This window comes from Pan paniscus, chromosome 21 (genome assembly GCF_029289425.2).
Source record: "Pan paniscus chromosome 21, NHGRI_mPanPan1-v2.0_pri, whole genome shotgun sequence".
Classification (NCBI taxonomy): domain Eukaryota; kingdom Metazoa; phylum Chordata; class Mammalia; order Primates; family Hominidae; genus Pan; species Pan paniscus.
In genome coordinates, this window is record NC_073270.2 from 56,953,542 (window position 1) to 56,977,816 (window position 24,275).

At 43.7% G+C, this 24,275-nt stretch overlaps 1 long non-coding RNA gene across 1 annotated transcript in view; it reads left to right on the forward strand.

Moving 5' to 3' along the window:
* Window positions 1-24,275, forward strand: part of LOC117977269 (uncharacterized) — a 262,398-nt gene that overhangs the window by 18,984 nt on the left and 219,139 nt on the right. The window contains exons 2-3 of the long non-coding RNA XR_008622354.1: window positions 4,191-4,308; window positions 5,347-5,386. This is a non-coding gene — a long non-coding RNA (uncharacterized LOC117977269). The remainder of the gene's footprint in view (window positions 1-4,190; window positions 4,309-5,346; window positions 5,387-24,275) is intronic.

The following is a 24,275-nucleotide window of genomic DNA, read 5'->3' on the forward strand; positions in this document are numbered from 1 at the left end:
TTCCCTGATGACTGAAGATACTGAGCATCTTTTCAATGTGTTTATTGGCCATCTGTACACTTTCTTTTTTGAAGCGTCTGTTCAAATGTTTTTTCTGCTATTGGTATTTTGTCTTCTCATTGAGTTGCAAGACTTCATTAGATATTCAGGATACAAGTCTTTTGTCAGATAAATGTATTGTGAATGTTTTCTCCCAGTTTGTGGCTTGCCTTCTTATTTTCTTCATGGGACCTTTTGATGAACAGAAGTTTCTAATTTTCATTAAGATCAACTTATCCATTTCTTCTTTCATGGTTGGTGCTTTTATGTCATGTTTTTAAAACATACTATGCACCTGCTGTGTAGATAATCAGGAAATGTTTGAGTGGTTGAATTCCATCAGAGTAGTTATGGTGCGACAACCTATGAAGAGATGACCTCCCTGGACTCTCTTTGGTATTTGGGGTCCATGTTGTATGGCTGCTCCTAACTCTGGTCCCCTAACACACTAGGAGCCAGGCTGATGAAGAGCCCAAATCAGTGTGTTTGTGTGTTTGCCATGGGGAGAGGGGAGGAGAGAACTAAGTCCTTTTCTTTGCCGAAACACTAGGGGGAAAAAAAAACCCCGAGCAAACAGTTTTCATATTCACTGGGTGATGTTTCTACAGTTGCCTTCCTGGCCTGATATTCTTGGGGAATGTTGCTTCATAAATATTGAATGGCGTCGGTACCTTCTGCGCAGGCCGCCGGCAACTGCTTCCTAGAAATGAATTTGGAGTCTTGCGGTAATTACCCCTGGAAGTGTTCATTCAAGTCTGAGAGCAGATTAAATAATGAATAGGAATGTCATTTATTCATTCCAATTTAGAAACCCGTGTCTCATTATTTTTCTGGATGAAATTGAATGTCAAGAAAGGGAGAAAACTAAAGGGAAGGGGGAGACTTGGAGATGGAACACGAGGCAAGTGTGTCACTCGTACTGCAGAAGACCAGAGAAGGGGGCTTGGGTGGGGAAGTGGCCTCGGCTCCTCCAAGAACTGATGCCAGTAGCAGGGTTGTGAGGACAGAGCAGGTCAGATAGGCAATCAGGGACATGCCCACAGGCCCTTTTGTCCTTGCTCCTAGACTATCCTCATTTCTCACCTTTTTGACATTTTTCCCTTGGAGAAAAATTGTAAAATGCAGGAAAGCGTTAAAGAGAAAAAAACCTCATCCATCGTCCTGCCACCCAAAGGCAATCGTTATTAGCATTTTGCAGTATTCCTTTTCCCAGACTTTTTTTCTCTGCTGAGCTTTTTTGAAAAAATGTATCTTGAGACCAGAGTAGGAATCCAGTTGTACCTCCTGCAGTGAGTGTTGGTTCATCCTTAGGATGCAAGCAGTCTTGGATGGGGTTGCACACACTCTGTGGACTGCAAGCTCCCTGGGCTCTTGGACTCTTCTCCATCGCTGCACCTGCAGTACCTAGCATGGCGCCTGGCACGTGGCAGGCATTCGGTAAGCATGTGTTGGATGGATGGGTCACTTTTAGTGGCTGAGTATCAATCCTTAGTAATAGCAGCCAGGAGGACAGGGTGTTTGTGGGGTGCCACACGCATGCTAAGAGCTTTACAGGGTCTACCTCATTTAACCTGTACATCACCTTCCTAAGAGATTTATTTTCATGGCTGAGAACACAGACCCTGGAGTAAGTCTGGCAGTATACTGTCATGCTTGAGAATGTGTGCTTTGGAGCTAGACTACCTGAGTTTGTGCCCCAGATCCATTGCTTTTAGCCACAGAACCTAGGGTAAATCACTTAACCTTTCTGAGCCTCAGTTTCTTCACATATAAAAAGACTCTAATAATAATATCTACCTTGCAGGACTGTCAAAAGCATTTTGTGCAATAACTCAGATTGGGACCTGGCAAACATTTCTAACTAGTTTTATTTTATTTTATTTTTATTTTGAGACAGAATCTCCCTCTGTTGCCCAGGCTGGAGTGCAGTGGCATGATCTTGGCTCACTGCAACCTCCGCTCTCAAGTTCAAGCGATACTCCCACCTCAGTTTCCCAAGTAACTGGGACTACAGGCATGCACCACCACACCAGGCTAATTTTTTATATATTTAGTAGAGACAAGGCTTCACCGTGTTGGCCAGGCTGGTCTTGAACTCCTGACCTCAAGTGATCCACTCGCCTTGGCCTCCCAAAATGCTGGGATTACAAGTGTGAGCCACTGTGCCCAGCCAGGACATGGCAAAGAGAAAGTAGTTTGAAATTGTTAGCCGTAAGTACTAATCTTCATCATCTGAGTAACCTTGAAGAAGCCATTTTTCCTTTGAGAATTAGTTTCTTCATCTGGAAGATGGGGAGAGTGGTTGTGATCATAGAAATGAGATAAACTATGTAAAAAGCCCAGTCCAGAATTTGGCACATCGTAGGAACTCCCCAAAGAATAGTTATTCATAGTCTCTCAAAAAGCAGGACCTATCCAGCTCCTACTCCTCCTTCAAAACTTACCTCAAGGGTCACCTCCTCCAGATGGCTTCCTTGATTTCTTTTCCCCCTACTTCTCTGCATTCCTTCAATGCTTTGATCTGTTCTCTAACACAACAATTCTCATGCTGTCCTATAATCTCAGTTTTAACTTGTCCATGTGCCCCACTGTACCCCAAACACCCACTAATCACCACCGCATCCCCAGACTCTAGTGTCTGGCACATAGTAGGTGCTCTACAAAGCATTTATGGAGTGAAACTATGATTGATGCAGTCGGGGAAGATGTTGGGGGCAGGCAGCCAGGGGGTGAGTGCTTCTATTGAGTCATCTCTGAGGGGAGATGTTAGTGAAAGTCCTGGAAAAATTAGCTGCTTGTCATAAATTCTATCTCTGGTAATGTTTTGCTAATCTGTCTTTTTCTGACTTAATTCAAAATTGAATGGGAGGGAGAGAAATTTGTCTGGGTGACTCCAAGTTAACAAGCTGTAATGATGTGCTGGGAACTGTGTAGCTTGGAGCTATCAATTTGCTGGTAGAGAGGGCAGAAGTGAAAATGTAACTGCCATTGGTAGGGGTTGTCAAGGGATAGAGGTGAGAGGATTCTGGGTTTTTAGTATAATTTTCATACAATACAATGTGCCCATTTACTTGCACAGGCTGAGTTTTGACAAATGCATACACCCTTGTAACCACCACCATGATCAAGATGTGAAGCTGGTCTGTCACTCCACAAAGAGTCCTCTTGCTCTGTGTCACCCCCTGCAAACTGCCTTAGGCAACTACCATGCTCTTTCTATCAGTATAAATCTATTTTGCCTGTTTTAGGGTTTCATATAAATGTAATCATACACAATGTACTCTTCTGTACCTGGCATCTTTCATTCAGCATAAATGCTTTTGTGATTCATGTTGTTTTTAAGATAAGATTTAGTTCTGTTGCATCCATATACCAATCTCCTTTTCCCAGATAATCCATTGCCATAGGCTTGTCAGTCATGTGCTGTGTTCTTAGGCTGATTCTTCAATAACTGGCTTAAATGTGCTCTCCTCTGACATTCCTTCCCTGACTTTTCCCCAGCATTGCTAACTGGGTTGGTGATAATGCTATTTAATAACTGCTATTTAATGGGTTTTTAACCATGTTTAATAAGCCTTTGCCTTACAAAGGTTATTCTATTATTACAATCCTCCTCTGAGTTAGGTATCATTGTCCCATTTTAGAAAAGGAAACTAATGTTCAGAGAGGTTGAGCAACTGAGCTAATACCATACAGCTAAGTAACAGCAGAGCCAGAGTTTGAATCCAGAACTTTGACCTTAAGAACCGTGCTCATGACCAGTCTGCTGCAGTGACTCATGGGGGACCATTCTCTTCATCTATAGCCTGAACATCCCCTTCTTAAATTCCTTATCACACTGTTTCATAGTTTTCTGTTTCACTGTCTTTTCCCTCTTGTCAGTCTGGCTTCTTAGTTGCAAATAACAGAATCTACTCTAGCACTTAAGCAGGAAGAGAACTAAAGGAGATTATGTAGCTCACAGCATCTGCAGGAGCATCAGAGTCAGCCTGGGAACTACGCAACCAGGAATAAAGCTACAGTTTCACTGAATACCACAGCCTTTGCTGCCCCTGAAAGCTATACATCCTCCATAGGAGTTAGATTCTCTGGACACCAATGTCTTCATTTGCTCACTTTTTTTTTTTTTTTTTTTTTTTTTTCCGAGACAGGTTCTCACTCTGTTGTCCAGGCTGGAATGCAGTGGCGCCATCTCAGCTCACTGCAACCTCTGCCTCTTGGTCTCAAGAGATGCCCCCATCTCAGCCTCCCAAGTAACTGGGACTACAGGTAAGTGCCACCACCATGCCCAGCTAATATTTTTATTTTTTGTAGAGACGGGGTTTCATCACATTGCCCAAGCAACTCCTGCGCTTGAAATCCTGTGCTCAAGCAATCCACCCATCTGGGCCTTCCAAAGTGCTGGGATTACAGGTGTGAGCCACTGTGCCGGGCCATTTGCTCACTTCTCAATTGAAATATCACATGGTGCTATCTGATTGGTGGAGTCTGTGTCACGTGATGAGGCCCCAGCCACAAGGAATGCTGAGAGAACACGCCGTGCTGAGAGAATAATGTTGGGTTTTTTTGGGTTTTTTGTTTGTTTGTTTGTTTTTTGTTTTTTTGGTCTGTATTCTTACAATGTCTTTGTCTGGTTTCTTATTAGAGTAATGCTGGCCTTATCAAACGAGTTGGGAAATATTCTCTTCTATTTTCTGGAGGAGATTTTATAGAATTGGTATTATTTTTTTCTTTAAATTTTTGGAAGAATTTGCCAGTAAAACCAACTGGGCCTGGAGTATTTTTTTCTTTTCTTTTCTTTTTTTCTGGAAGGTTTTAAACTCCATATTCAATTTCTTTTCTCTTTTCTTTTCTTTCTTTTTTTTTTTTTTTTTTGAGATGGAGTCTCATTCTGTCACCAGGCTGGAGTGCAGTGTTGCGATTTCGGCTCACTGCAACCTCTGCCTCCAGGGTTCGAGCAATTCTCCCGCCTCAGCCTCCCGAGTAGGTGGGACTATAGGCGTGCACCACCACGCCTGGCTAATTTTGGTATTTTTAGTAGAGGTGGGGTTTCACCACGTTGACCAGGATGGTCTCGATCTCTTGACCTCATGATCCACCTGCCTCGGCCTGCCAAAGTGCTGGGATTATAGGCATGAGCCACCATGCCTGGCCTCAGTTTCTTTAATAGACATAGGACAATTCAGGTTATCCGTTTCTTCTTGAGTTTTGATATTTGGTATCTTTCGAAGAACTGTTTCATTTCATCTAAGTTGTTGAATTTAAGGAAGTGGAGTTGGTCACAGTATTCCTTTATTATCTCTTTAGGTCTGTGGCTTCAGAAGTGATGTGCCCTCTTTAATTTCAGGTATTGCTAATTTGTTTCCTTTGTCTCTTTTCTTGGTCACTCTTGCTAGAGATTTATCAGTTTTATCCATCTTCTCTAAGAATGAGCTTTGGTTTTATTATTTGTCTTCATTCTTTTCTGTTTTCAATTTTATTGATTTCTGCTTTTCTCTTCGTTATTTCTTTCCTTCTGCTTCCTTTGAGTTTAAATTTACTTTTCTTTCTCTAGTTTATTGAAGTAAAAGCTTTGGTTACTGTTTTTAGCTTTTTCTTCTTTTCAAATATAAACATTTTAATGCTGTAAATCTCCATCTAACCATGGCTTTAGCTGCATTCCACAAATCTTGATGTTTTATTTTCATTTTCATTCCATCCAAATATATTTGAATTTCCCTTGCCATTTTCTCTTGAGTCTCAGTGAGTTATTTAGAAATGTATTGTTTAATTTTCAAATATTTGGGGGATTTTCCAGCTGTCTTTCTCTTATTGGTTTCTAGACCAGTTTTGTTATAATTCTGGAGCATAATTATTATGATTACAATTCTCTTACGTTTGTTAAGGTTTGCTTTATGGACCAGATTATGATGAGTGCGTATATCTTGGTGGGTGTTTCACACACACTTGAGGCAAATGTGCATTCTTCTGTTGTTGGAGAGAGTGTTCTATAAATGTTAATTAGATCCAGTTGGTTGGTGATATTGTTTGTCTTCTCTGTCAATGCTGATTTTTTGCCTATTTGTTGAATCAGTCATTAAGAGAGGAATGCTGACGTGTCCAACTATATGGGGATATGTCTATTTCTCCTTTCAACTCTATTACTTTTTGTCTTGTGTAGTTTGATGCTCTGTTACTGGGTACATACATGTTTAGAAGTGTTATGCCTTCTTAGAAAATTGACACCTCTACTGTTATGCAAAGTCATTTGATTTATTTCTCTCCATGAAACTTTGTTCTAAAGTCAGTGTTGTATGAAATTAATATAGTTACTCCAGGTTTTTTTGTTTTTGTTTTTGGTTGGTATGTTTCTGGTACCCTCGATGTATGTACCTACCAAGAAGGCCCAGGGGAAGCAGAGGGAGGAATCTCTTTTTCTAAACATTATACAGCCAATGCCTTTGCAGTGGTGTCAACTCAGAACCTTGTGCATTGCAATATGGGAACCTGGAATGAGAGCCTCCAGTGAAGCCCAGCACTGCTGGTGGAACCAGCACCTGTTTGAGATTCACAGCCACCTGCAGGCACTGTTATGTCTGTGGTTAGAGTTCTCAGAGTGAGACAGGAGTGGTGGGTGGCCACCACAGTTTTGGATGCTGTTGTACCTTGGAAGTTTAATCACTCTGTGTTTACAACCTCTTCTCACCATGGAGACCATTTGACACCCTGGGAACTCACCTTTTAAAATGGCATGTGGTGCGTGCACAAGAGGAAAAGTAGAGAATTTAGCTGTAAATGCAATGTTTTAAAAAGAAGCACTTTTATACTCTCCACTGCTGTGTAATTGTGGGATGGCCTGGAGGGGAAGGGGAAACATTGCAAGATTCAAATGTTAACAGATGCATGAAGGACCTGCAACATTGCAAGAAGGACTTACACAGGCAATTGGGACCAAGGTCATTCCTGAAGGAGTGAGGGTAAATTCTGCATCTCGGCATCTGGCCGTCTCATAATTATTGGTATTCTTCTGGAGTTTGAGCCTCAACAAGGGTGTAGAGGGCTACAGGGAGGGGAGAGGACGTTACCAAGGTACTCATTTATATTTGATCACCAAGAATAGCCTACTGATTCTAATTGAATATAATCGGAGACAGTCAAGCTGGCTGGCTGAAAGCTAGTCGACTGTCTACCTTCAGAGCTGTGGGATGATGGGAGGAAGAGGCGTGAGGGTTGGGAGGACAGGGTGGAGAAGAAAGGCTTTGTCAGCTCAAGCTCTGCTCTGTCCCTTGTTGTGTTGGCAGCAAAAACAAGGGTCAGACAGGCCTGAATTCAAATCCCACCTTAGCTGAGTGACTTAGCCATTCTCTGTCTCAGCTTTCTTATCTATAAAATGGGGATAATAGCCTATAATTAGAGCATGGTTGTGAGGATTAAGTAAGCTAATCCATGTGAGTTAGCTCCCTTGTGTCCTTCCTACTCAAAATGTGGTACATAGACCAGCAGCATCAGCTTCACCCTGGAGCTTGTCGGAAATGCAGAATCTCATTCCTTCTCAGCATCTGCATGGCAGCGAGATCACAGGTGATTCCAATGCATGTTGCAGTTTGAAATGTACTGTGTTATGCCACCTTCATCCTTCCACATTGAGCCCATTACATTTTTGAGACAATTGGATTTTCTGTGGTCCTTTTCTAACATTCTCTGAGTGTGTTCCCTCCACCCATATAAAACAATACTCAAAACACAGAGCAGTTTCAGGATGGCACTTTCTTATAGCTTTGAGAAGCTCTGACTTCTGTCTGGAGTATTAAGATTCCATCCACTCCCCACCCACCCAAACACTGAAACAGTCAGGATCACTTCATACATCTGTTAACATTCATGAATAAATAGCCTTTGGCAACTTAGATCTTATTTTTTAAATGTACTTAAGGGAGTCTGTCATTTAAAGAAACCCCATGGTGAACACTTCTGCAAAGCAAATAATCACCAACTAATTTATTTTACAAGCTCAATTTTTTGCCGTTATGATTTCAGAACAAAGCAGATTGAGCTGTTGGAAGCTTTAGCTCTTAATTAGCAATATTAAGAATAATAACTTTTTTTTGGTGCGGGTAAAATAGGTCGCTGTTTCCAGTGTTGGTGGGGCATCAGAATCACCTGTGGAGCTTTATTTTTGTTTTTTTACTTTGTAAGTACGTAAATCTTAAGTGTATTAATGATTTTTACATATGTATACATCTATATAGATCAAGATATAGAACATTTTAGCACTCCTGAAAGCTCCTGCATGTCCCTTCCTGGTCAATAATACCTCCCCAGAGGGTAGCCTCTCTCTGACTTCTGTGGCATAGACTAATTTTTTTTCTGTTCTTGCATTTCATAACAAAATCATACAGTAAATATTTTTTCATTTCTGGCTTTTTTCATCCACCACGTTTCTGTGATTCACCCATGTGGTTGCATGTTATAGCATAGTTTGTGTAATATTCTACTCTATGCAAATATAACACTGTCTGTTCCTCTGTAGTTGGACATTTGGGTTGTTTACAGTTTCATGCTATTACAAATAGTGTTGCTATGAACATTATTTTACATGTTTTGGTGAACTTAAGTATGTGTAAATACTCAAGTTGAGTACATATCTAGGAATAGACATCCTGGATCACAGGGTTTGTTTATGCTCAGCTTTCTTTCTGTCTTTCTGTCTTCCTTTCTGTCTTTTTCCTTCTTCCTTCATTCCCTCCCTTCATACATATACACAGGGTATATATATATATCTATCTCATATGGTTCGGCTGTGTCCCCACCCAAATCTCATTGTGAATTATAGTTACCATAATCCCCATATGTTGTGGGAGGGACCCGGTAGGAGGTAACTGAGTCATGGGGGTGGTTACCCTTATGCTGTTCTCATGATAGTGAGTTCTCACGAGATCCGATGGTTTTATAAGGGGCTTTTACCCCTGCTTCGCTCTGCACTTCTCCTTGCTGCCGCCATGTGAAGAAGAATGTGTTTCCTTCCCCTTCCACCATGATTGTAAGTTTCCTGAGGCCTCCCAGCCATGCTGAACTGTGAGTCAATTAAACTTCTTTCCTTTATAAATTACCCAGTCTCGGGTATACCTTTAATAGCAGCATGAGAATGGACTAATACTCTCTCTCTCTCTCTCTATCTATATATGTGTATGTGTGTATATATCTAATATATATATAAATTATATATATATATATAATCTTGCTCTGTTGCGCAAGCTGGAGTGCAGCAGTGCAATCACGGCTCACTGCAGCTTCAACCTCCTTGGGCTCAGGTGATTCTATCACCTCAGTCTCCTGAGTAGCTGGGATTACAGGCATACACACCACCACACCTGGCTACTTTTGTGTATTTTATTGTAGAGACAGGATTTTGCCATGTTACCCAGGCTGGTCTTGAGCTTGTGAGCTCAAGTGATCCTCCCACCTCAGCCTCCCAAAATGCTGGGATTACAGGCATGAGACACCACGCCTGGCCCATGCTCAGCTTTCACATCTATTGTTAAACAGTTGCCCAGAGCAGATGTACCTGTTTATAGCTCAGCAGTCATATGACAATTCCTGTTGCCACATGCAGAGTATTTTATGGTTACAAGTTCCTGGACTCTTCCTAGAACCTATAAACTTGGATTCCCTTAGAGGTTAGGACTTGGGAAACTGTATTTTCCTATCAAACCTCAGTGGTTTTGCAGATAAATTGAATATGACAGTCTCAAATCACCCAACAGCAGTCTAAAATATGCTAATTACCCACCAAAATAAAATAAAAAGTTCACCTTAATGAACTTACCTGGAATTTTATAACCTGGAGAGGAGATGTACGTCTGTGTTTTATGCTTTATTTAGTGTTCTTAAGCTGACACATATTGAGGAAGGTGTACCACAGTTTGTCAGTGTTAGGTCTTCCGAATGGCTTCATCAGGCCCCGAACTAGTATTTTAAGGGGCACTGGGAGGGTCCCCCCACTTTCTGCTCCCTAATTTAACTTCATAGCACAGGAGATTCTTTCCTTTGGATTAGCCCAGCCCCTCTGAGCTCTTAAAGTGTAAACACCTTTTCAAAGGATAGCAAATAGCCTGTGCTATCATGAACACAGGTGTTTGAAACAGTTTATAAAACAGCTGTTCTTAAGCCCTTAAGGCAATTGTGTGTTTGTTGAGAGTGGGAGAGGGAGGGAGGTTATTTTTGCTTGTTACAATGAGGGAGATGCTGCTGGCATTTAGAGGCAGGGATTAGGGACACTCAACAGGCTACCTTGAAAGAAGCAGCCCTGTGTGGCAAAATTCTGTCCTGTCCCAAATGCAATCAGTGCCTTCCCTAAGAAACTTCCGTTTTCCTCTGGTGGTGGAAGGGAATAGCTAGTTGCTAGATTCTGAGCTGTGGAGCCATGAAGCTGGGGCCCAAACTTGATTTTACCATTTAGTAGCTGCATGACAAGTAACAACTTCTCCAACTTCTCTGTGCCTCAGTTTCTTCATCTGTAAAGTGGGGGGAATAATACAGCTTACCTCCTAGGGTGATTATGAAGACTAAAGCAGCGGTAACACAGGTAGAGAGCTCAGACAGTATCAATAAATGTTAGCCCTATCATTATTATTATTATTACCAGCCTGTAAGTATAAAAGAATATGGTCCAAGATGACACTGAGGGGAAAAAAGAGAAGAAAGATGACTTAGAGTCCTCTTAATCAAAGTTTAATTTTCAAAAAGCTAAAGATATGTTTTTTATGCAAATATATAGTGATCATGTGTCAGATTTATTTGACTCATTGATGAACTAGCAGACTCACTGGCTTAAATCAGGATGTGAGAGAATGAAGTGTATATGTATAGTCAGTGAAAAAATATTGGAATAAAATTGCAAAGTTAAATACTTGTCCAGTAGACACCTGGTTAATGTCCTATAGAACACTAAACCATAATGTTTAGGTTATCTTTCCTACTGGGCAGAAATCATATGTGTCACTATGAATAAAAGTTATTTGCAAACTTATCTACATTCGAACTTTTCAGAACCTTGGCTTCAATCAAGACAAAGCAGGAAGTCAAAGCTACTTTTCTCCTGGAGCTGTGGTTCTCAAATTTCAGGGAGTATCAGAACCCCCTGAAAGGCTTGTTAAACAGTTTGTTGGGCCCCTCCTACAGAATTTCTGATTAAGTAAGTCTGAGATGGCGCCCAAGAATTTGCATTTCCAGCAAATTCCCAGGGTATGCTGATGCTGTTGGTACAGGGACCACGCTTTGAAAACCACTGTCCCAGAGCAGTGGGTAATCCTTAGGCAGAATTGTTCTTGTATGATTTTAAAAGAGCAAACAGAAATTGCCTTATATCTAAGTTGTTGATCATTTTCCTATATGCCTCCTCACCTTCAAGATGCAATTTATTTCTTGACTGATTGGCCAGTTTGGGGTAAGGTGGGGGATTTTGGTATCCCCACTTCTCAGCAACCCCAGTGCTCTGATTTCTATGATAGTCTTGGATAAAGGGGTAATTAGTTGAGACATGTCTGTTTTCATACGTTTTCAGTGTATTTTTCATGCAACAAAACAGGTGGTTTTAACATATATTAGTCCTTAGGCAAAAGAAAAAGAAAAAAGGAACATTTAAGCCTCTGAATGGGCTTCTCTGTAATACCGCCTTCCTGAAACACAGGCTCCTAGCTCACCCAGCCCCTCATGGAAGTCATGACCAGGTTATCCTGATTCTCTGATGAAACATTAAAAATTGGTTGTTTCTCTGTTTCTCTTTCTGAGCCCCAAGAGAAGCAGGCAGGCTGGGAAACCCAAACAGACCTAGAGGCTGAGTCGAGGGCACTGACATCTCAAGGAGGCAGCCCAGGATCATTAACTCTCTTTTGAAAATGTAGATGAAAAACAAAGTCCTGTGACCATAAAGGAAGTCTTTTCTTCTCAGTTTTCTGAACAAAAATCATTTCAGTGTCTAAAGGTTTTTAAAAGATTTTTCCCATTGCTTTATCTTTAAATACCTTCCTGCTGCAAGTGACCTGTTAATTTTCCACAATGTCTATTTCTCCCCATAACTAGAAAGCCTACTTTCCTCCTGTACATCTTCCCAGAGATATTTTCATCTAAATTTATGGTTCCCGTCATAGTAGGCCCAGTGCTCACCTTTATAACATATTTCGTAATGTATGTTTTATCATTGTGATAGAATTAACAGCTAATAAGACCTACCTATACATACAATTTCAGGGAAGTGTATGTGTGTACATTTGCCCTGAGTGTAATGTATAGGAGAAATAAAACGAGATGGATTTCTAGTTTTACATATATAAATTTTGAAACAGAGTCTTGCCCTTGCTGCCCAGGCCAGAGTGCAGTGGCACGATCTTGGCTCACTGCAACCTCCACCTCCCGGGTTCAAGCGATTCTCCTGCCTCACCCTCCTGAGTAGCTGGGATTACAGGCACCTGCCACCATGCCTGGCTAAGTTTTTGTATTTTTAGTGGAGATGGGGTTTCCACTAAACCCCGTTCAGTTTAGGGTTCCACTAAACCCTAAACAGCCAGGCTGTTGGCCAGGCTGGTCTCGAACTGCTGACCTCAGGTGATCCACCCGCCTCGGCCTCCCAAAGTGCTGGGATTACAGGCATGAGCCACTGCACCTGGCCTCTAGTAAAATATATATGTCACTGAACAAATGTTCCTGTAAAACTCTGATAGAAGATAAAAAGCAGTACTCCTGCTGACACCCATCCATAACACTGGAAAAACAAGACAACAGTTATGAATGCAGAAAGATCCAGATGTGTAGCAGTGGCCACTCAGCACCACTGGCATTTCTCTGGGTGATGGGATTTTGCAAAATGGTGAATATTGCTTCTTAAAAGTTTAAAACAGAGAAATGTAGTCCCCTCAATTTATATTTACATGGTAGTTACATCCCTGGAAAATCCAGGATTTGTTCAAGTCTTGCAAAAAATACTTTTTACAATATATAAACCAGAGTTAAGTTCTAGCAGTTAATTTCAAACAGGTTTTTCACCTACATGAATGTCAGGTGCAACATTGCAGACTTGTGTGGGACTTGGGACAATGCTTTATTGCTTACTGCAGGCCATATAACATCCTTGTTACCCCAATCACCAGTAGAGTTTCCCCACAATTTGGTATTTGATATCTTTCTAGGTTTCTAGAATGCTCATTCATGCTGTGGATGGGGAGTGGATGGGGGTAGAGAGCAAAAATAGAGGTGGGGGCCATTGAGCTGCCATAGTCATTGAGGTGAGATGTAATGATGGCTGGAACTAGGATAGGAACCACAGAGGATTAGGGAGAATACATAGATCCTGGAAATAGCACCTAGAGATGTCATGGACACCTTTCAGGTTCTACCTGGCATAACTGGGTGACCCCATTTATTGCTATGGGGAAGACTGAAGGAAAATCAGGTATCGGCAGAAATGTCAATAAATCAACCTTGGACATATTAAGTTTGAGATGACTGTAAGAGATCAAAGTAGAAATGTCCAAAATGTACTTGGATTTGTGAGTCTGGGCTTAGAAAGTAGATACAGACATAGACACAGAGACCCAACATGAAGCTTTAGGAATGGATGAGGTCTCCTGGAAAGAGGGTACAGAGGGCTAGAAGAAGAAGGCAGGCCTGAGGCATATAGAATCCTGGCATGTAGAGGCCAGGCAGGGTGAGAGAGCCCACTGGTCCTCCCCACTGCCATTTATATACATCACATCCCCTGACTCAGTGGTAAAGTCTTGGATGCAGGTCTGTGATGAATACATCACTGTGGCTTGTCAAGGACCAGTGTATTCTCCTGGCAGATGGTAAGGGCTCAATGTGTATTGGTTGATTGGCTGTCTAGAGTTGCATGTTGATAACATTTAGCATTTTTGCACTGTATTTGAAAACAAGATAAAGCCAATCTGTGTGTGCCATTTGTTTCCCCAGCCCTGAAGACATTCAGAAATCCTGAGTAAGAAGCTGATGGACTGGGACTCAGTTGGAGTTCTTCCAAATTGAGATGCCAGAGGGAGCAGTGGCTGGGGTCACTGGGCACTGGCTGGCATGAAAAGCCCATAATTAACTTGTTTTGTTTCATACCTCATGGGGAGGAAATGCTGTCTAGTTTAATTTCATGAGCCCGCAACATTGTAAGATTTCAAAAAGGAAAAGAAATCTTTTATTTTGGGGCCTCAAAGGTCTAGGTCACTAACTTAATGGGGTATTATGAGATTCTATTATAGCAAATGACTAAGTCAACTATTGTCACAATGCTACTGCATAATAAACCCTTCCAAAATTTGGTGACTTATAGGAATGAATATTTATTCTTGCTCAGGTGTCTGTGGGTTGCCTGACCAAGGCTATGTTCTTTTGGCCTTGGCTCCAAGCTGCTTTCTTTTTGAACCAGCAGCTACTTGGAAGTTTATATGTCACAGCAATGGCAAAAATCCAGAAACAGAAGGCTAACTGCTCTGGCCTCTGCCTGTGTTCCATCTGCCCAAGTCCTACTGGCTGAAACAGGGCACATGGCTAAGCCCAAGGTCAAAGGGTGGGAAAATACCCTCCTCTTCAAGTAGAGGGACAGCAAAGTCACATGGACAGAGGGAATGGTGATGAACTGAGAACCATAATGTAATCTACAAAAGAAGGCATAACACATTCTCATGCCTACTAGGACCAAGCAAAGCATGATACACAAGTAAAGATGCTGGATCATATTGATGCAGAGGTATTTTGAGTTCATAAAAATACAGGCATGTTTATCACAATCACAAGACTTATAAAATGTACCCCATTTTCTGGAAATATTTGGCCCACAATCTTACATTTTCCCACTTCTGATGAAGACATGGATGCAGAGAATGACCTCTCTACCTTAAGAATACGAAGAGTATTGACAATGGGCAGAGCTAGAGAGGCAATAAGGAGTAGCAAGAGGGGTGGCAAAGCAGAAACCAAAATACCTTGTCTGAAAGGTACAGCTATCCCTTGATTTCAGCCCATTCTTGTCAGATGGTATGTTAGTCCATTCTCACACTGCTATAAAGAACTCCCTAAAACTGGGTAATTTATAAATAAAAGACGTTTAATTGACTTGCAGTTTCACAGGCTGCACAGAAAGCATGACTGAGAGACCACAGGAAACTTACAATCAGGGCAGAAGGTGAAGGGGAAGCAGGCACATCTCCTTGGCAGGAGTAGGAGGAAGAGAGAGTGAAAGGGGAAGTGCTGTACACTTTTAAATAGCCAGATCTTGTGAAAACTGTATCCTGAGACAGTACTAGGAGATAGGGCTAAACTATTAGAAACCACCTCCATGATCCAGTCCTCTACCAGACCCTACCTCCAATACGCGGGATTACAATTCAACATGAGATGTGGGTGGGGACAGAGAGTCAAACCATATCATTCCACCCCTGGCTCCTCCCATATCTCATGTCCTTCTCACATTTCAAAGCACAAGTATGCCTTCCCAAAAGTTCCCCAAAGACTTAACTCATTTCAGCATTAACTCAAAAGTCCAAGTCCAGCGTCTCATCTGAGACAAGGCAAGGTGGAAAGGACTTTGACTACGTGTCTTACATCTTCTCACAGCTCCACTAGGCAGTTCCCCAGTGGGGACTCTGTGTGAAGACTCCAACCCCACATTTCCCTTCCTCATTGCCCTAGTAGAAGTTCTCATGAGGGCTACACCCCTGCAGCAGACTTCTGCCTGGACATCTAGGCATTTCCATACATCCTCTGAAATCTAGGTGGAGGCTCCCAAGCCTCAACTCTTGCCCTCTGCACACTCACAGGCTTAACACCACATGGAAGTTGCAAAGGCTTAGGGCTTGTAGCCTCTGGAGCAGCAGCCTGAGCTGTGCCTTGGCTCCTTTTAGCCATGGCTGGAGCTGAAGTGGCCATGATGCAGGATACCATGTCCTGAGGCTACCCACAGTAGCAGGGCCCTGGTCCTGCCCCAGGAAACCATGTCTTCCCCCAGGCCTCCAAGCCTGTGATGGGAGGGGCTGCCTCAAAGGTCTCTGACATGCCCTGGAGGCATTTCCCCTATTGTCTTGGCTGTTAACATTCAGCATCTTATATGGTACTTTTCTCCCATAGCCAGGATTCATGGGTCCAGGAATAAAGGGGTAGAAATGGAAGTGGCCCCACTCACCATCACCCCAAGGAACCCACTAGCAAAATTTTTGCTGCTTGTTACCACGACATTATGTTCTGCTGGCCTAGAGGTCTTAGTTCCAGAGGGAGGAATGCTGCCACCAGGAGACACAACAATGATTCCATTAAACTGGAAGTTAAGATTGCTGCCTAGCCACTTTGGGCTCTTCCTGCCTCTAAGTCAACAGGCTAAGAGGGGACTTACAGTGTTGGCTGGGGTAATTGACCTGGACTATCAAGATGAAATCTGATGACTACGCCACTCCTGGTACCAATCTTCTGTATTAATCCCTTCTCACACTGTTATTAGTCTATTCTCACAATGGTATAAAGAACTACTCATATCAGATGGGAACACAGGCTCAGCATAACCTGGACTTTGAGATGTCAATAGAGGCTAAAAATTCAGATTTTTATGTGAAATTTTCTAACTTTAAAATGTTGAACAAACAAAATCCATTGACAGGTAGGAAATGAACTATAGGCCAGCCACCACACTATAATGTCTGTTCTGTAAGTTTGGATTTCTGAGGTTGGCAGAACTTTTCTTTTCTACTCCCAAGTGGCCACCAAAGGGGCTGTGGTTTCTGGATATGTCTTTGAGATGCTAACAGCCAGTTTCCTTATGAGGAGTGAGGTCAATAAATTCAATGATGCTAGAATGCTTTCCTCCTAATTCTCCTGCTTCCATAAAAATCCAATTCAATTTAAACTGCAAGGCATAGTGAGTTGTAATTACTATATTTATAAAAATTATATATAATTAGAGCAGGGTTTCAGGAACCAGGCCAATTCTCCCCCAGAATGTACATTGAAAAGCACATTTTAAAGAACAAAAGATGCTCTTGGGTAGGGCTATCATGTGACATCTCCCAGGCCATTTTGGTCACTTGTTTTTAGCGGGCTAAGTATAAGTTCTTCCTGAGCTCTTTGGACTCAAACCACTATAAGAACATTAAAATTTCTTTCTGGAGATTATAGGTAGAATAATTGTATTTCCTGAACAAAAAGTCAGGGCATGTGGTTAGCTGAGAATCTGCATGACCCTTACACATCCAGAAGGCAGTGTGAGGTTGGAGACTGACAAAGGTGGATTTGGAAATGAGAGGGAGACAGAAATGACTGCTGGTGGTGGGATGGCCAGGTTACTTCTGAGTCCCCAGGTCCTCTCCAGGTATGTGACCTCTTTGAGAGAGGCAGGGAACAAAGCCCTGCTAGTGGAGGGATCAGGTGGCTTTGGTTTCCAGTTCCTCTCTGGTAACTCAGTTGCCAGGTGAGGTGCAAGGGACCAGATACCCAAAGGGCCACCTTCTCCTCAAACCCGAATCTCAGGGCTTATCAGTTTCCATGCAAGAGGGAGCCCACAGAACTTTCACCCAGGCCAGCACATCTGGAGCCAGAAATCACACTTCCTGAAGCTGAGCCTGCTCAAGGCTTCAAATGAGACCCTGCCTGCAGCCAGCTGTGTATCTCACCTATCTACCCTGGCCCCAGCAATCCATAGTTTGGCTTGCTAGTCCCTGGACAGAAGGTGGCCTCACATGCTTTGAGACCTTTGCATGGTTTGTGTCCTCTGCTGGGGATGCCATCACCTCCTTTGCCCATTTATCAGGATCCAGTCATCACATTGTCTGGGGTACTTTCTCTGTTGCCCACCCCATGCAGAATCCAGCACTCACTCTTCTGGGTGTATACAACATGGCACCTCTTGCGGGATGTTGCAATAACTTTTTTAAGGTCAGATGCTCCAAACAGCAATGGCTTGAGCTAGGTACATTCATTTTCTCTCAAATCACAGGAGTAAGTAGTCCAGGGCTGGTCTGGAGTCCCTAGTGCCAAGGAAGCAGGCACTTGCTAGTCCATTGCTCCACCATTCCTAGGGGTTGCCCTTATCTGTATGGACCCAGACACTATTGCCAAGTCAGAAACTCCAGCCAGCGGGATGGGGAAAGGGGGGAAAAAGAGGGCTTGCCTCTTTCCTTTAAGGACGTGGCAGGAAGCTGTACTCATTCATTCGTTCAACATATATTCATGGGGTGTTTTTCACATGCTAGAAACTTTTAGATACTGGGGATGTGACAATGAACAGGACTTACAAAAATCCCTGCCACTGTGGAGTGTCCTATGGGAGGTGAGGGGACCGAGAGACGTTAATCAAATAGGGAAATACAACGCGTATTCCAGGTGGTGTGAAAACTGCTAAAAAAGAGGAAACTTACATCTTAGGGAACTTCCGGTGCAGGGAGGGTGCTCGGGCTGTGGAGGGACTTTTTGCATTTAATTAAAGAGTATGGATTGTCATTGCTGGTTAGCAGGAGGGTGCAAGTTTTAGCGAGGGTGTGACTGACAACCCAGGAGCGCCATGCTCCATCCGTCCTGCAGGTGGCGCGCCTGAGCCCGTGCACGGCAGCCTCTCCGGAAGGTGAAGCACGCTGCCGCATTGGGGGCCTGCCTGGGGCTCTGAAAGCCCATTACGCTGTTCTCCTTGGGGTCCTCTTGGTGGCATGGACCCACCTCCCCCAACCCCCACCCAAAGCCTAGGTAGTTCTTGTGGAAGGTGCATTTCATCTTCAACAAGAGAAGATCCGTTTTTCCCGAAGTCTCTATTTCATCTATTTTTCAGGAGCGGAGGCTCATTTCTCCTTCCTTGGATTTAAGACGCTCTTGTTACTTCTTTTTTATTGCTTCATTTGAAATTGCAGACAGTTCCGACTTTTTGTTTTTGTGTTCCCAGGTTTTATGGAACACTCTCTGGCTGCGTTACAAAGCTCTCCCAGTTTCTCTCTCCCACCACCAGCCCCGCTGCCCCACGACACCGCCTGCCCTAGACTATAAAATGGCAATCATAATCCATACCTCATGATGCCCAAACAAGATAATGTCTACAATAAGTAAGGTTGCCAGATTCGGCAAATCAAAATACAGGACACCTGGGTTTAAGGTGTCTGATGAACAACGATTTTTTAAAGTGTATGTACCAAATATTGCATGGGACATACTTACTCTAAAAAAAAATTATGAATTATCGTATGAAATTCAAATTTAACTGGGTACCCTGTATTTAATCTGACAATTTGAACATAAGGAGCTTAACACAAGGCATGGCCTGAGGTCACAGTAAGTGCCAGGGACAATGATGAGGGTGACGATGACTAATTCTGATGAATGCACACCCCAGGATGGAAGCAGGGGTGCGTATTCATAAGAAGGGCTTTCTAGAGCAATGGAGGCCTAGGCTAAGTCTTGAAGGACTCCAATCATGTGTGCAACAAATATTTATTGAGCACTTATTAAGTGCCGGGCTCTGTCCCAGGTGCTAGGGATGCAGCAGTGAACAAAACAGATAAAAATCACTGCCCTCATGGGCTTGATTTGTTAGTGGGGGAGACAGTATTGACTCTTTATTTAAAGAAGATAAGCGAAAAGAAGTATTTACTCTTTATTTAAAGAAGATAAGCAAAATCTATAGAGTGTCAAATGATGCTAGGGAGAAAACATAAGTAGAACATGAAGTGTTGAGGTGAGGTGAAGTTTTGGAGTGGGTGGGAAGGACAAACTTACTGAGAAGTTGGCTGAAGTAACAATGTGAAGGAAGGAGAAGAGCTGTGAGATATTTAGGGGAAGCTCATTTCAGAAAAGGGAGGTAGCAAGTGCAAGGGTCCTGCAGTGGAGGGCACCTGAACGTGCAAGAAACAGCGAGGACGCCTGGGTGACGGGAGCAGAGGGAGCAAGGGGTGGGAGGGGAAAAGGGGGCTGGGTCTCACAGGGTCTTGGGGCACCAGAAGGACATTGAGTGAGAGAGAGCCACTGTGGGGCTCTGATATAATCTGACCTGTGTTCCAATAGGATGTCCCTGGCTGCTTGTGGAGGATAAACTGCAAGGCAGGAGCAGAGAGACCCGTGAGGAGGTGACCGCAACAATCCGGGTGAGACAGGACGGTGGTTGGGACCAGGGAGGAAGGTGGTGAATACATTTTGAAGGGAGTGCTGATAGGATTTGCTGCTGGTTCCAATTTGGAGAGGACGGGAGAGAGAGAGAGAGAGCCAGGGGGAGGAGGTGAGGACACTACTAATGCCGACTTAAAGAGAGTTAACCAGATGGAGAAAGGGAAAAGAAACAATAGTTGAGGCAATCCCGGCAATGATTGCTTCAGCCAGGAAGTGCCTTGCAGCGAGGATGTGACTTCCAACCCGCGCGGGACAACCTGTTTCTCCACCCTCCCAGCTGGATTGTGGACACGCCTGTCATGAATCCTGCCTCCCCACACTGTCCTGCTGTGAATGAGATCAGCAATCTTTGCTGCCCTCTTCGCTTGCAGCAAGAGACTGCTTGGCCCCTGTGCTGAGAGAGCACCCTTGCCCAGGGCAGAGAACCTCCCCTGCCCTCAGGAGGCCCAGGAAGATTTCCTGGGCTGCCTGAGTCTAGCCATTGCTCCCATGACCCATGGCCCATTAACAAACCACTCCAAAATCTAGGGGCTTAAATAGCAACCATCATTTACTTGGCTTACAAATAGGCTATTTGGGCCAGGTTCCGTGGGGGAAGGCTCATCTCTGTCCTCACAGCATCAGCCAGGGAGGCTTTTCTGGGGAAGGGAGGATCTGCTGTCAAAATCTGGCAGACAGGTTGGTGTTGGCTATTGCCAGGGATGTCGACTAAGAGCCTTTGGTTTCAAATCCCAGCTCCAGCAGGTGCAGCTGCGTGATCTTGAAAAAGTCCTTCAATCTCTCTGTGCCCCAGTTCTCTCATCTGTAAAGTGGGGATTGTCGTAGCACCTATCTTATAGGGAATTCACAGAGATAATACATTCAAGGGATATAAAGCAATGTCTGGGACATAGTGCTCAGTAAGTATTAATTATCAGTATTAGTATTGTGATTTTTTCATCGTAACGAGGAAAAACTCACAATGCAGTAATTAACAATTTGTGCATGCTTCCCTGTCTCCATGTCTCCATGAGTAGAGTTTTAAAGGAGGTTTTTAAAAAAGTAGCTCACTAGTAAAACTAGCTAATATATGTTAATCATAGAAATAGAAGAAGAAAATTACCCTAGGTAATTACTGTTGCTATCTTGGGACCATTTCTTTCCAGCGGTGGTTCTCTTTTGTTTCATTCCCCCCTTATTTTAGAGCAGGGTTAGGAGAATAAAGAAAGAGGAGGGGGCAAGTGTATGAACGAACATGCCAAGCAGAGTCAGGAGCAGAAATTTCAATACATTCCAATCCACCCGGGACAGAAATGACTTGTTCTAAGGTTTGAAATGACCCCCTTCTCTCAGGTGAGAATGACCATAACTCCAGGGGTCCCATGATGCGTGGCGTTCACCATCTTCAGCAAGAATGCGGTGTGGATTCACAGCGGGAGTGTGTTCGCCTGTGCATTTTACATTTCAAACATTTGTCACTCAAGAGCATTGTCCAACAGACCCCTTCAGGGAACCAGGCCAGGAAACGCTGAGTTCAGAGAGGGGCTTTGATATCTGAGAATGCAGTGAAAGAGATGTTTTTGATAGAAGAGTGATTCTCGGCTGCTGAATAAGAAATAGTTCTCATCCATAATGCATGGCCCTTTAGAAGACAGAAAGAAAAGTCAGTCTAAATGTAGCATAGACTGGAAAAAGATGAGAAGTGATTTAGCATGCCATTCAGAAGAGGCTAGTCCTTTTCTCAGCTAATTCATGCTTCCCCCAGGCTGACTGAGGAGGGCCCCCTCACTGGGGGCTTGCATGGTGTCTGTTGGTGTCAGGAAGAGGTGCAAAGGAAAGTGTTAAGTGGCAAGGAGGACGGACCTAACAAAAGACAGATCGAGACCAAACACGGAGGATGTTTTCTAACTCAAAGATGATTTTCCTAAATATTCTAGATCCTTTTGGGGTTTTTATTTTGGGATCCTGATTTTAGCTGTAGTGTTCATCAATGGAAGCACAACTAAGAAAAGTGGTGAGGGGCAACATATGGGTTTGGAGGCCTTGTCTGAGTGACATTCCTGTTGGCCTAGTGGTCTTCTACATGGCACCCAGCCACAGGATGGAGCCTGTTTAATACATCAGGTGATGTTTCTAGAGCCTGGACAAGCCCTTTGTTGTTATCATTTGTTTGCTCAAGCATGTTGCCAACAGAGGACTTCCCAGGGTCCTCAGCCTCCAAAACAGGTTAGTTTTGGAAACACTGTGGGAAAATATTGGTAGTGGGTCGAATACTGTCCCTCTGAAAGATGGGTCCAAGTCCTAACCCCAGGCCTCTGTGAATGTGACCTTTATAGAAATAGGGTCTTTGCAGAGGTAATTATGGTAAGGACTGAGATAATGTCTGATATGGTTTGGCCATGTACCCGCCTAAGTCTCAAATTATAGCTCCCATAATTCCCACATGTTGTAGGAGGGACTGGTAGGAGGTAATTAAATCATGGGGGTGGGTCTTTCCCATGCTGTTCTCGTGAGGGTAAGTCTCACGAGATCTGATGGTTTTATAAAGGGGAGTTCCCCTGCACAAGCTCTATCTTGCCTGCCACCATGTAAGACATGCCTTTCACCACGATTGTGAGGCCTCCCCAGCCATGTGGAACTGCAAGTCCATTAAACCTCTTATTCTTTATAAATTACCCAGTCTTGGGTATGTCTTTATCAGCAGTGTGAAAACACACTAATACTTCCTGGAGTTAGAGTGGGCCCTAAATCTAATGGCTGGCCTCCTTAATAAGAAGACAAGAGGACACACAGAGAGAAACACAGGGCAGAAGCTGTGTGAAGACGGAGGCAGAGCCTGGAGAGAGGCTGCCACAAGCCAAGGACTGCTGAAAGCCACCAGGAGCTGGAAGGGGCAAGGCAGGATTCTCCCCTGGAGTCTTTGGAGGGAGTGTGGCCCTGCTGGCACCTCACCTTGATTGCAGATGTCTAGCCTTCAGAGCTGTGAGAGAGTAAATTAAATTTCTGATATTTTAAATCCCTGCAAGTTTGCCGTGATGGCCTTAAGAGATGAATCCAGTGTTTTAGGCCTAAATCTCCCTGGTCTCATTTTGTCCCATTCCCTTGTCACTTTTATGTGTCAGCCAAAATGGATGGATTTCTGGCAGTTTCCAGTTCTTTTTTTTCTTTTCTTTTCTTTTTTTTTTTTGAGACGGAGTGTCCTTGTCGCCCAGGCTGCAGTGCAGTGGCATGACCTCAGCTCACTGTAACCTCTGCCCCTGGGTTCAAGCCATTCTCCTGTCACAGCCTCCTGAGTAGCTGGGCTTACAGGCGCGTACCACCATGCCCAGCTAATTTTGTATTTTTAGTAGAGATGGGGTTTCACCAAGTTGGCCAGGCTGGTCTCGAACTCCTGACCTTAGGTGATCTGCCCACCTTGGCCTCCCAAAATGATGAGATTACAGGCATGAGCCACCACGCCTGGCCTGGCAGTTTCCAGTTCTTTCCCATGTTCTCCCCACTGTGCCTTCCCCCACACTGTCCCTAGCTATTGTTTCCAGCACTGATACCCCACCCCATCTGCCTTTCAGAATTAAGCTCTCCTAGTCAAGACAGCCTTCCTGACACCACCTCCACCCCAGAATATATTCTGTCCTGTGGTTGTACCATGGCCCTACCGAGGCTGGGCATGATTATTTATTTGTGTGACTGATCTGTCCCTCTCATCAGGCCACATGACCCATTCATTCATCAAATTGTTACCACTGGAGGGTGTCCACGTTCTTGGTGTTTTGAACATGGAATTGGACAAAACGCACAAACAAAGCAAGGAAAGAAAGAAGCAACAAAAGCAGAGATTTATTGAAAACAAAAGTACACTCCGCAGGGTGGCAGTGGGCCATGCAGCTGCTCAAGGGCCAAGATACCAAATTTTCTCGGGTCCAAGTACCCCCTAGAGGTTTCCCATTGGCCACTTGGTGCTCACCCCATGTAAATGAAGTGGTGGCTCACAATCTGTCTGATTGCAGAAAGCAACCAATCAGAGGCTGAAGTGAAGTTACAAAGGCCACACTCCTATGCAAACATCTGATTGCTTGCGGAAAGCAACCAATCAGAGGCTAAGGTGAAGTTACAAAGCTGCACCTCTATGCAAACTAAGACTTGGCTCC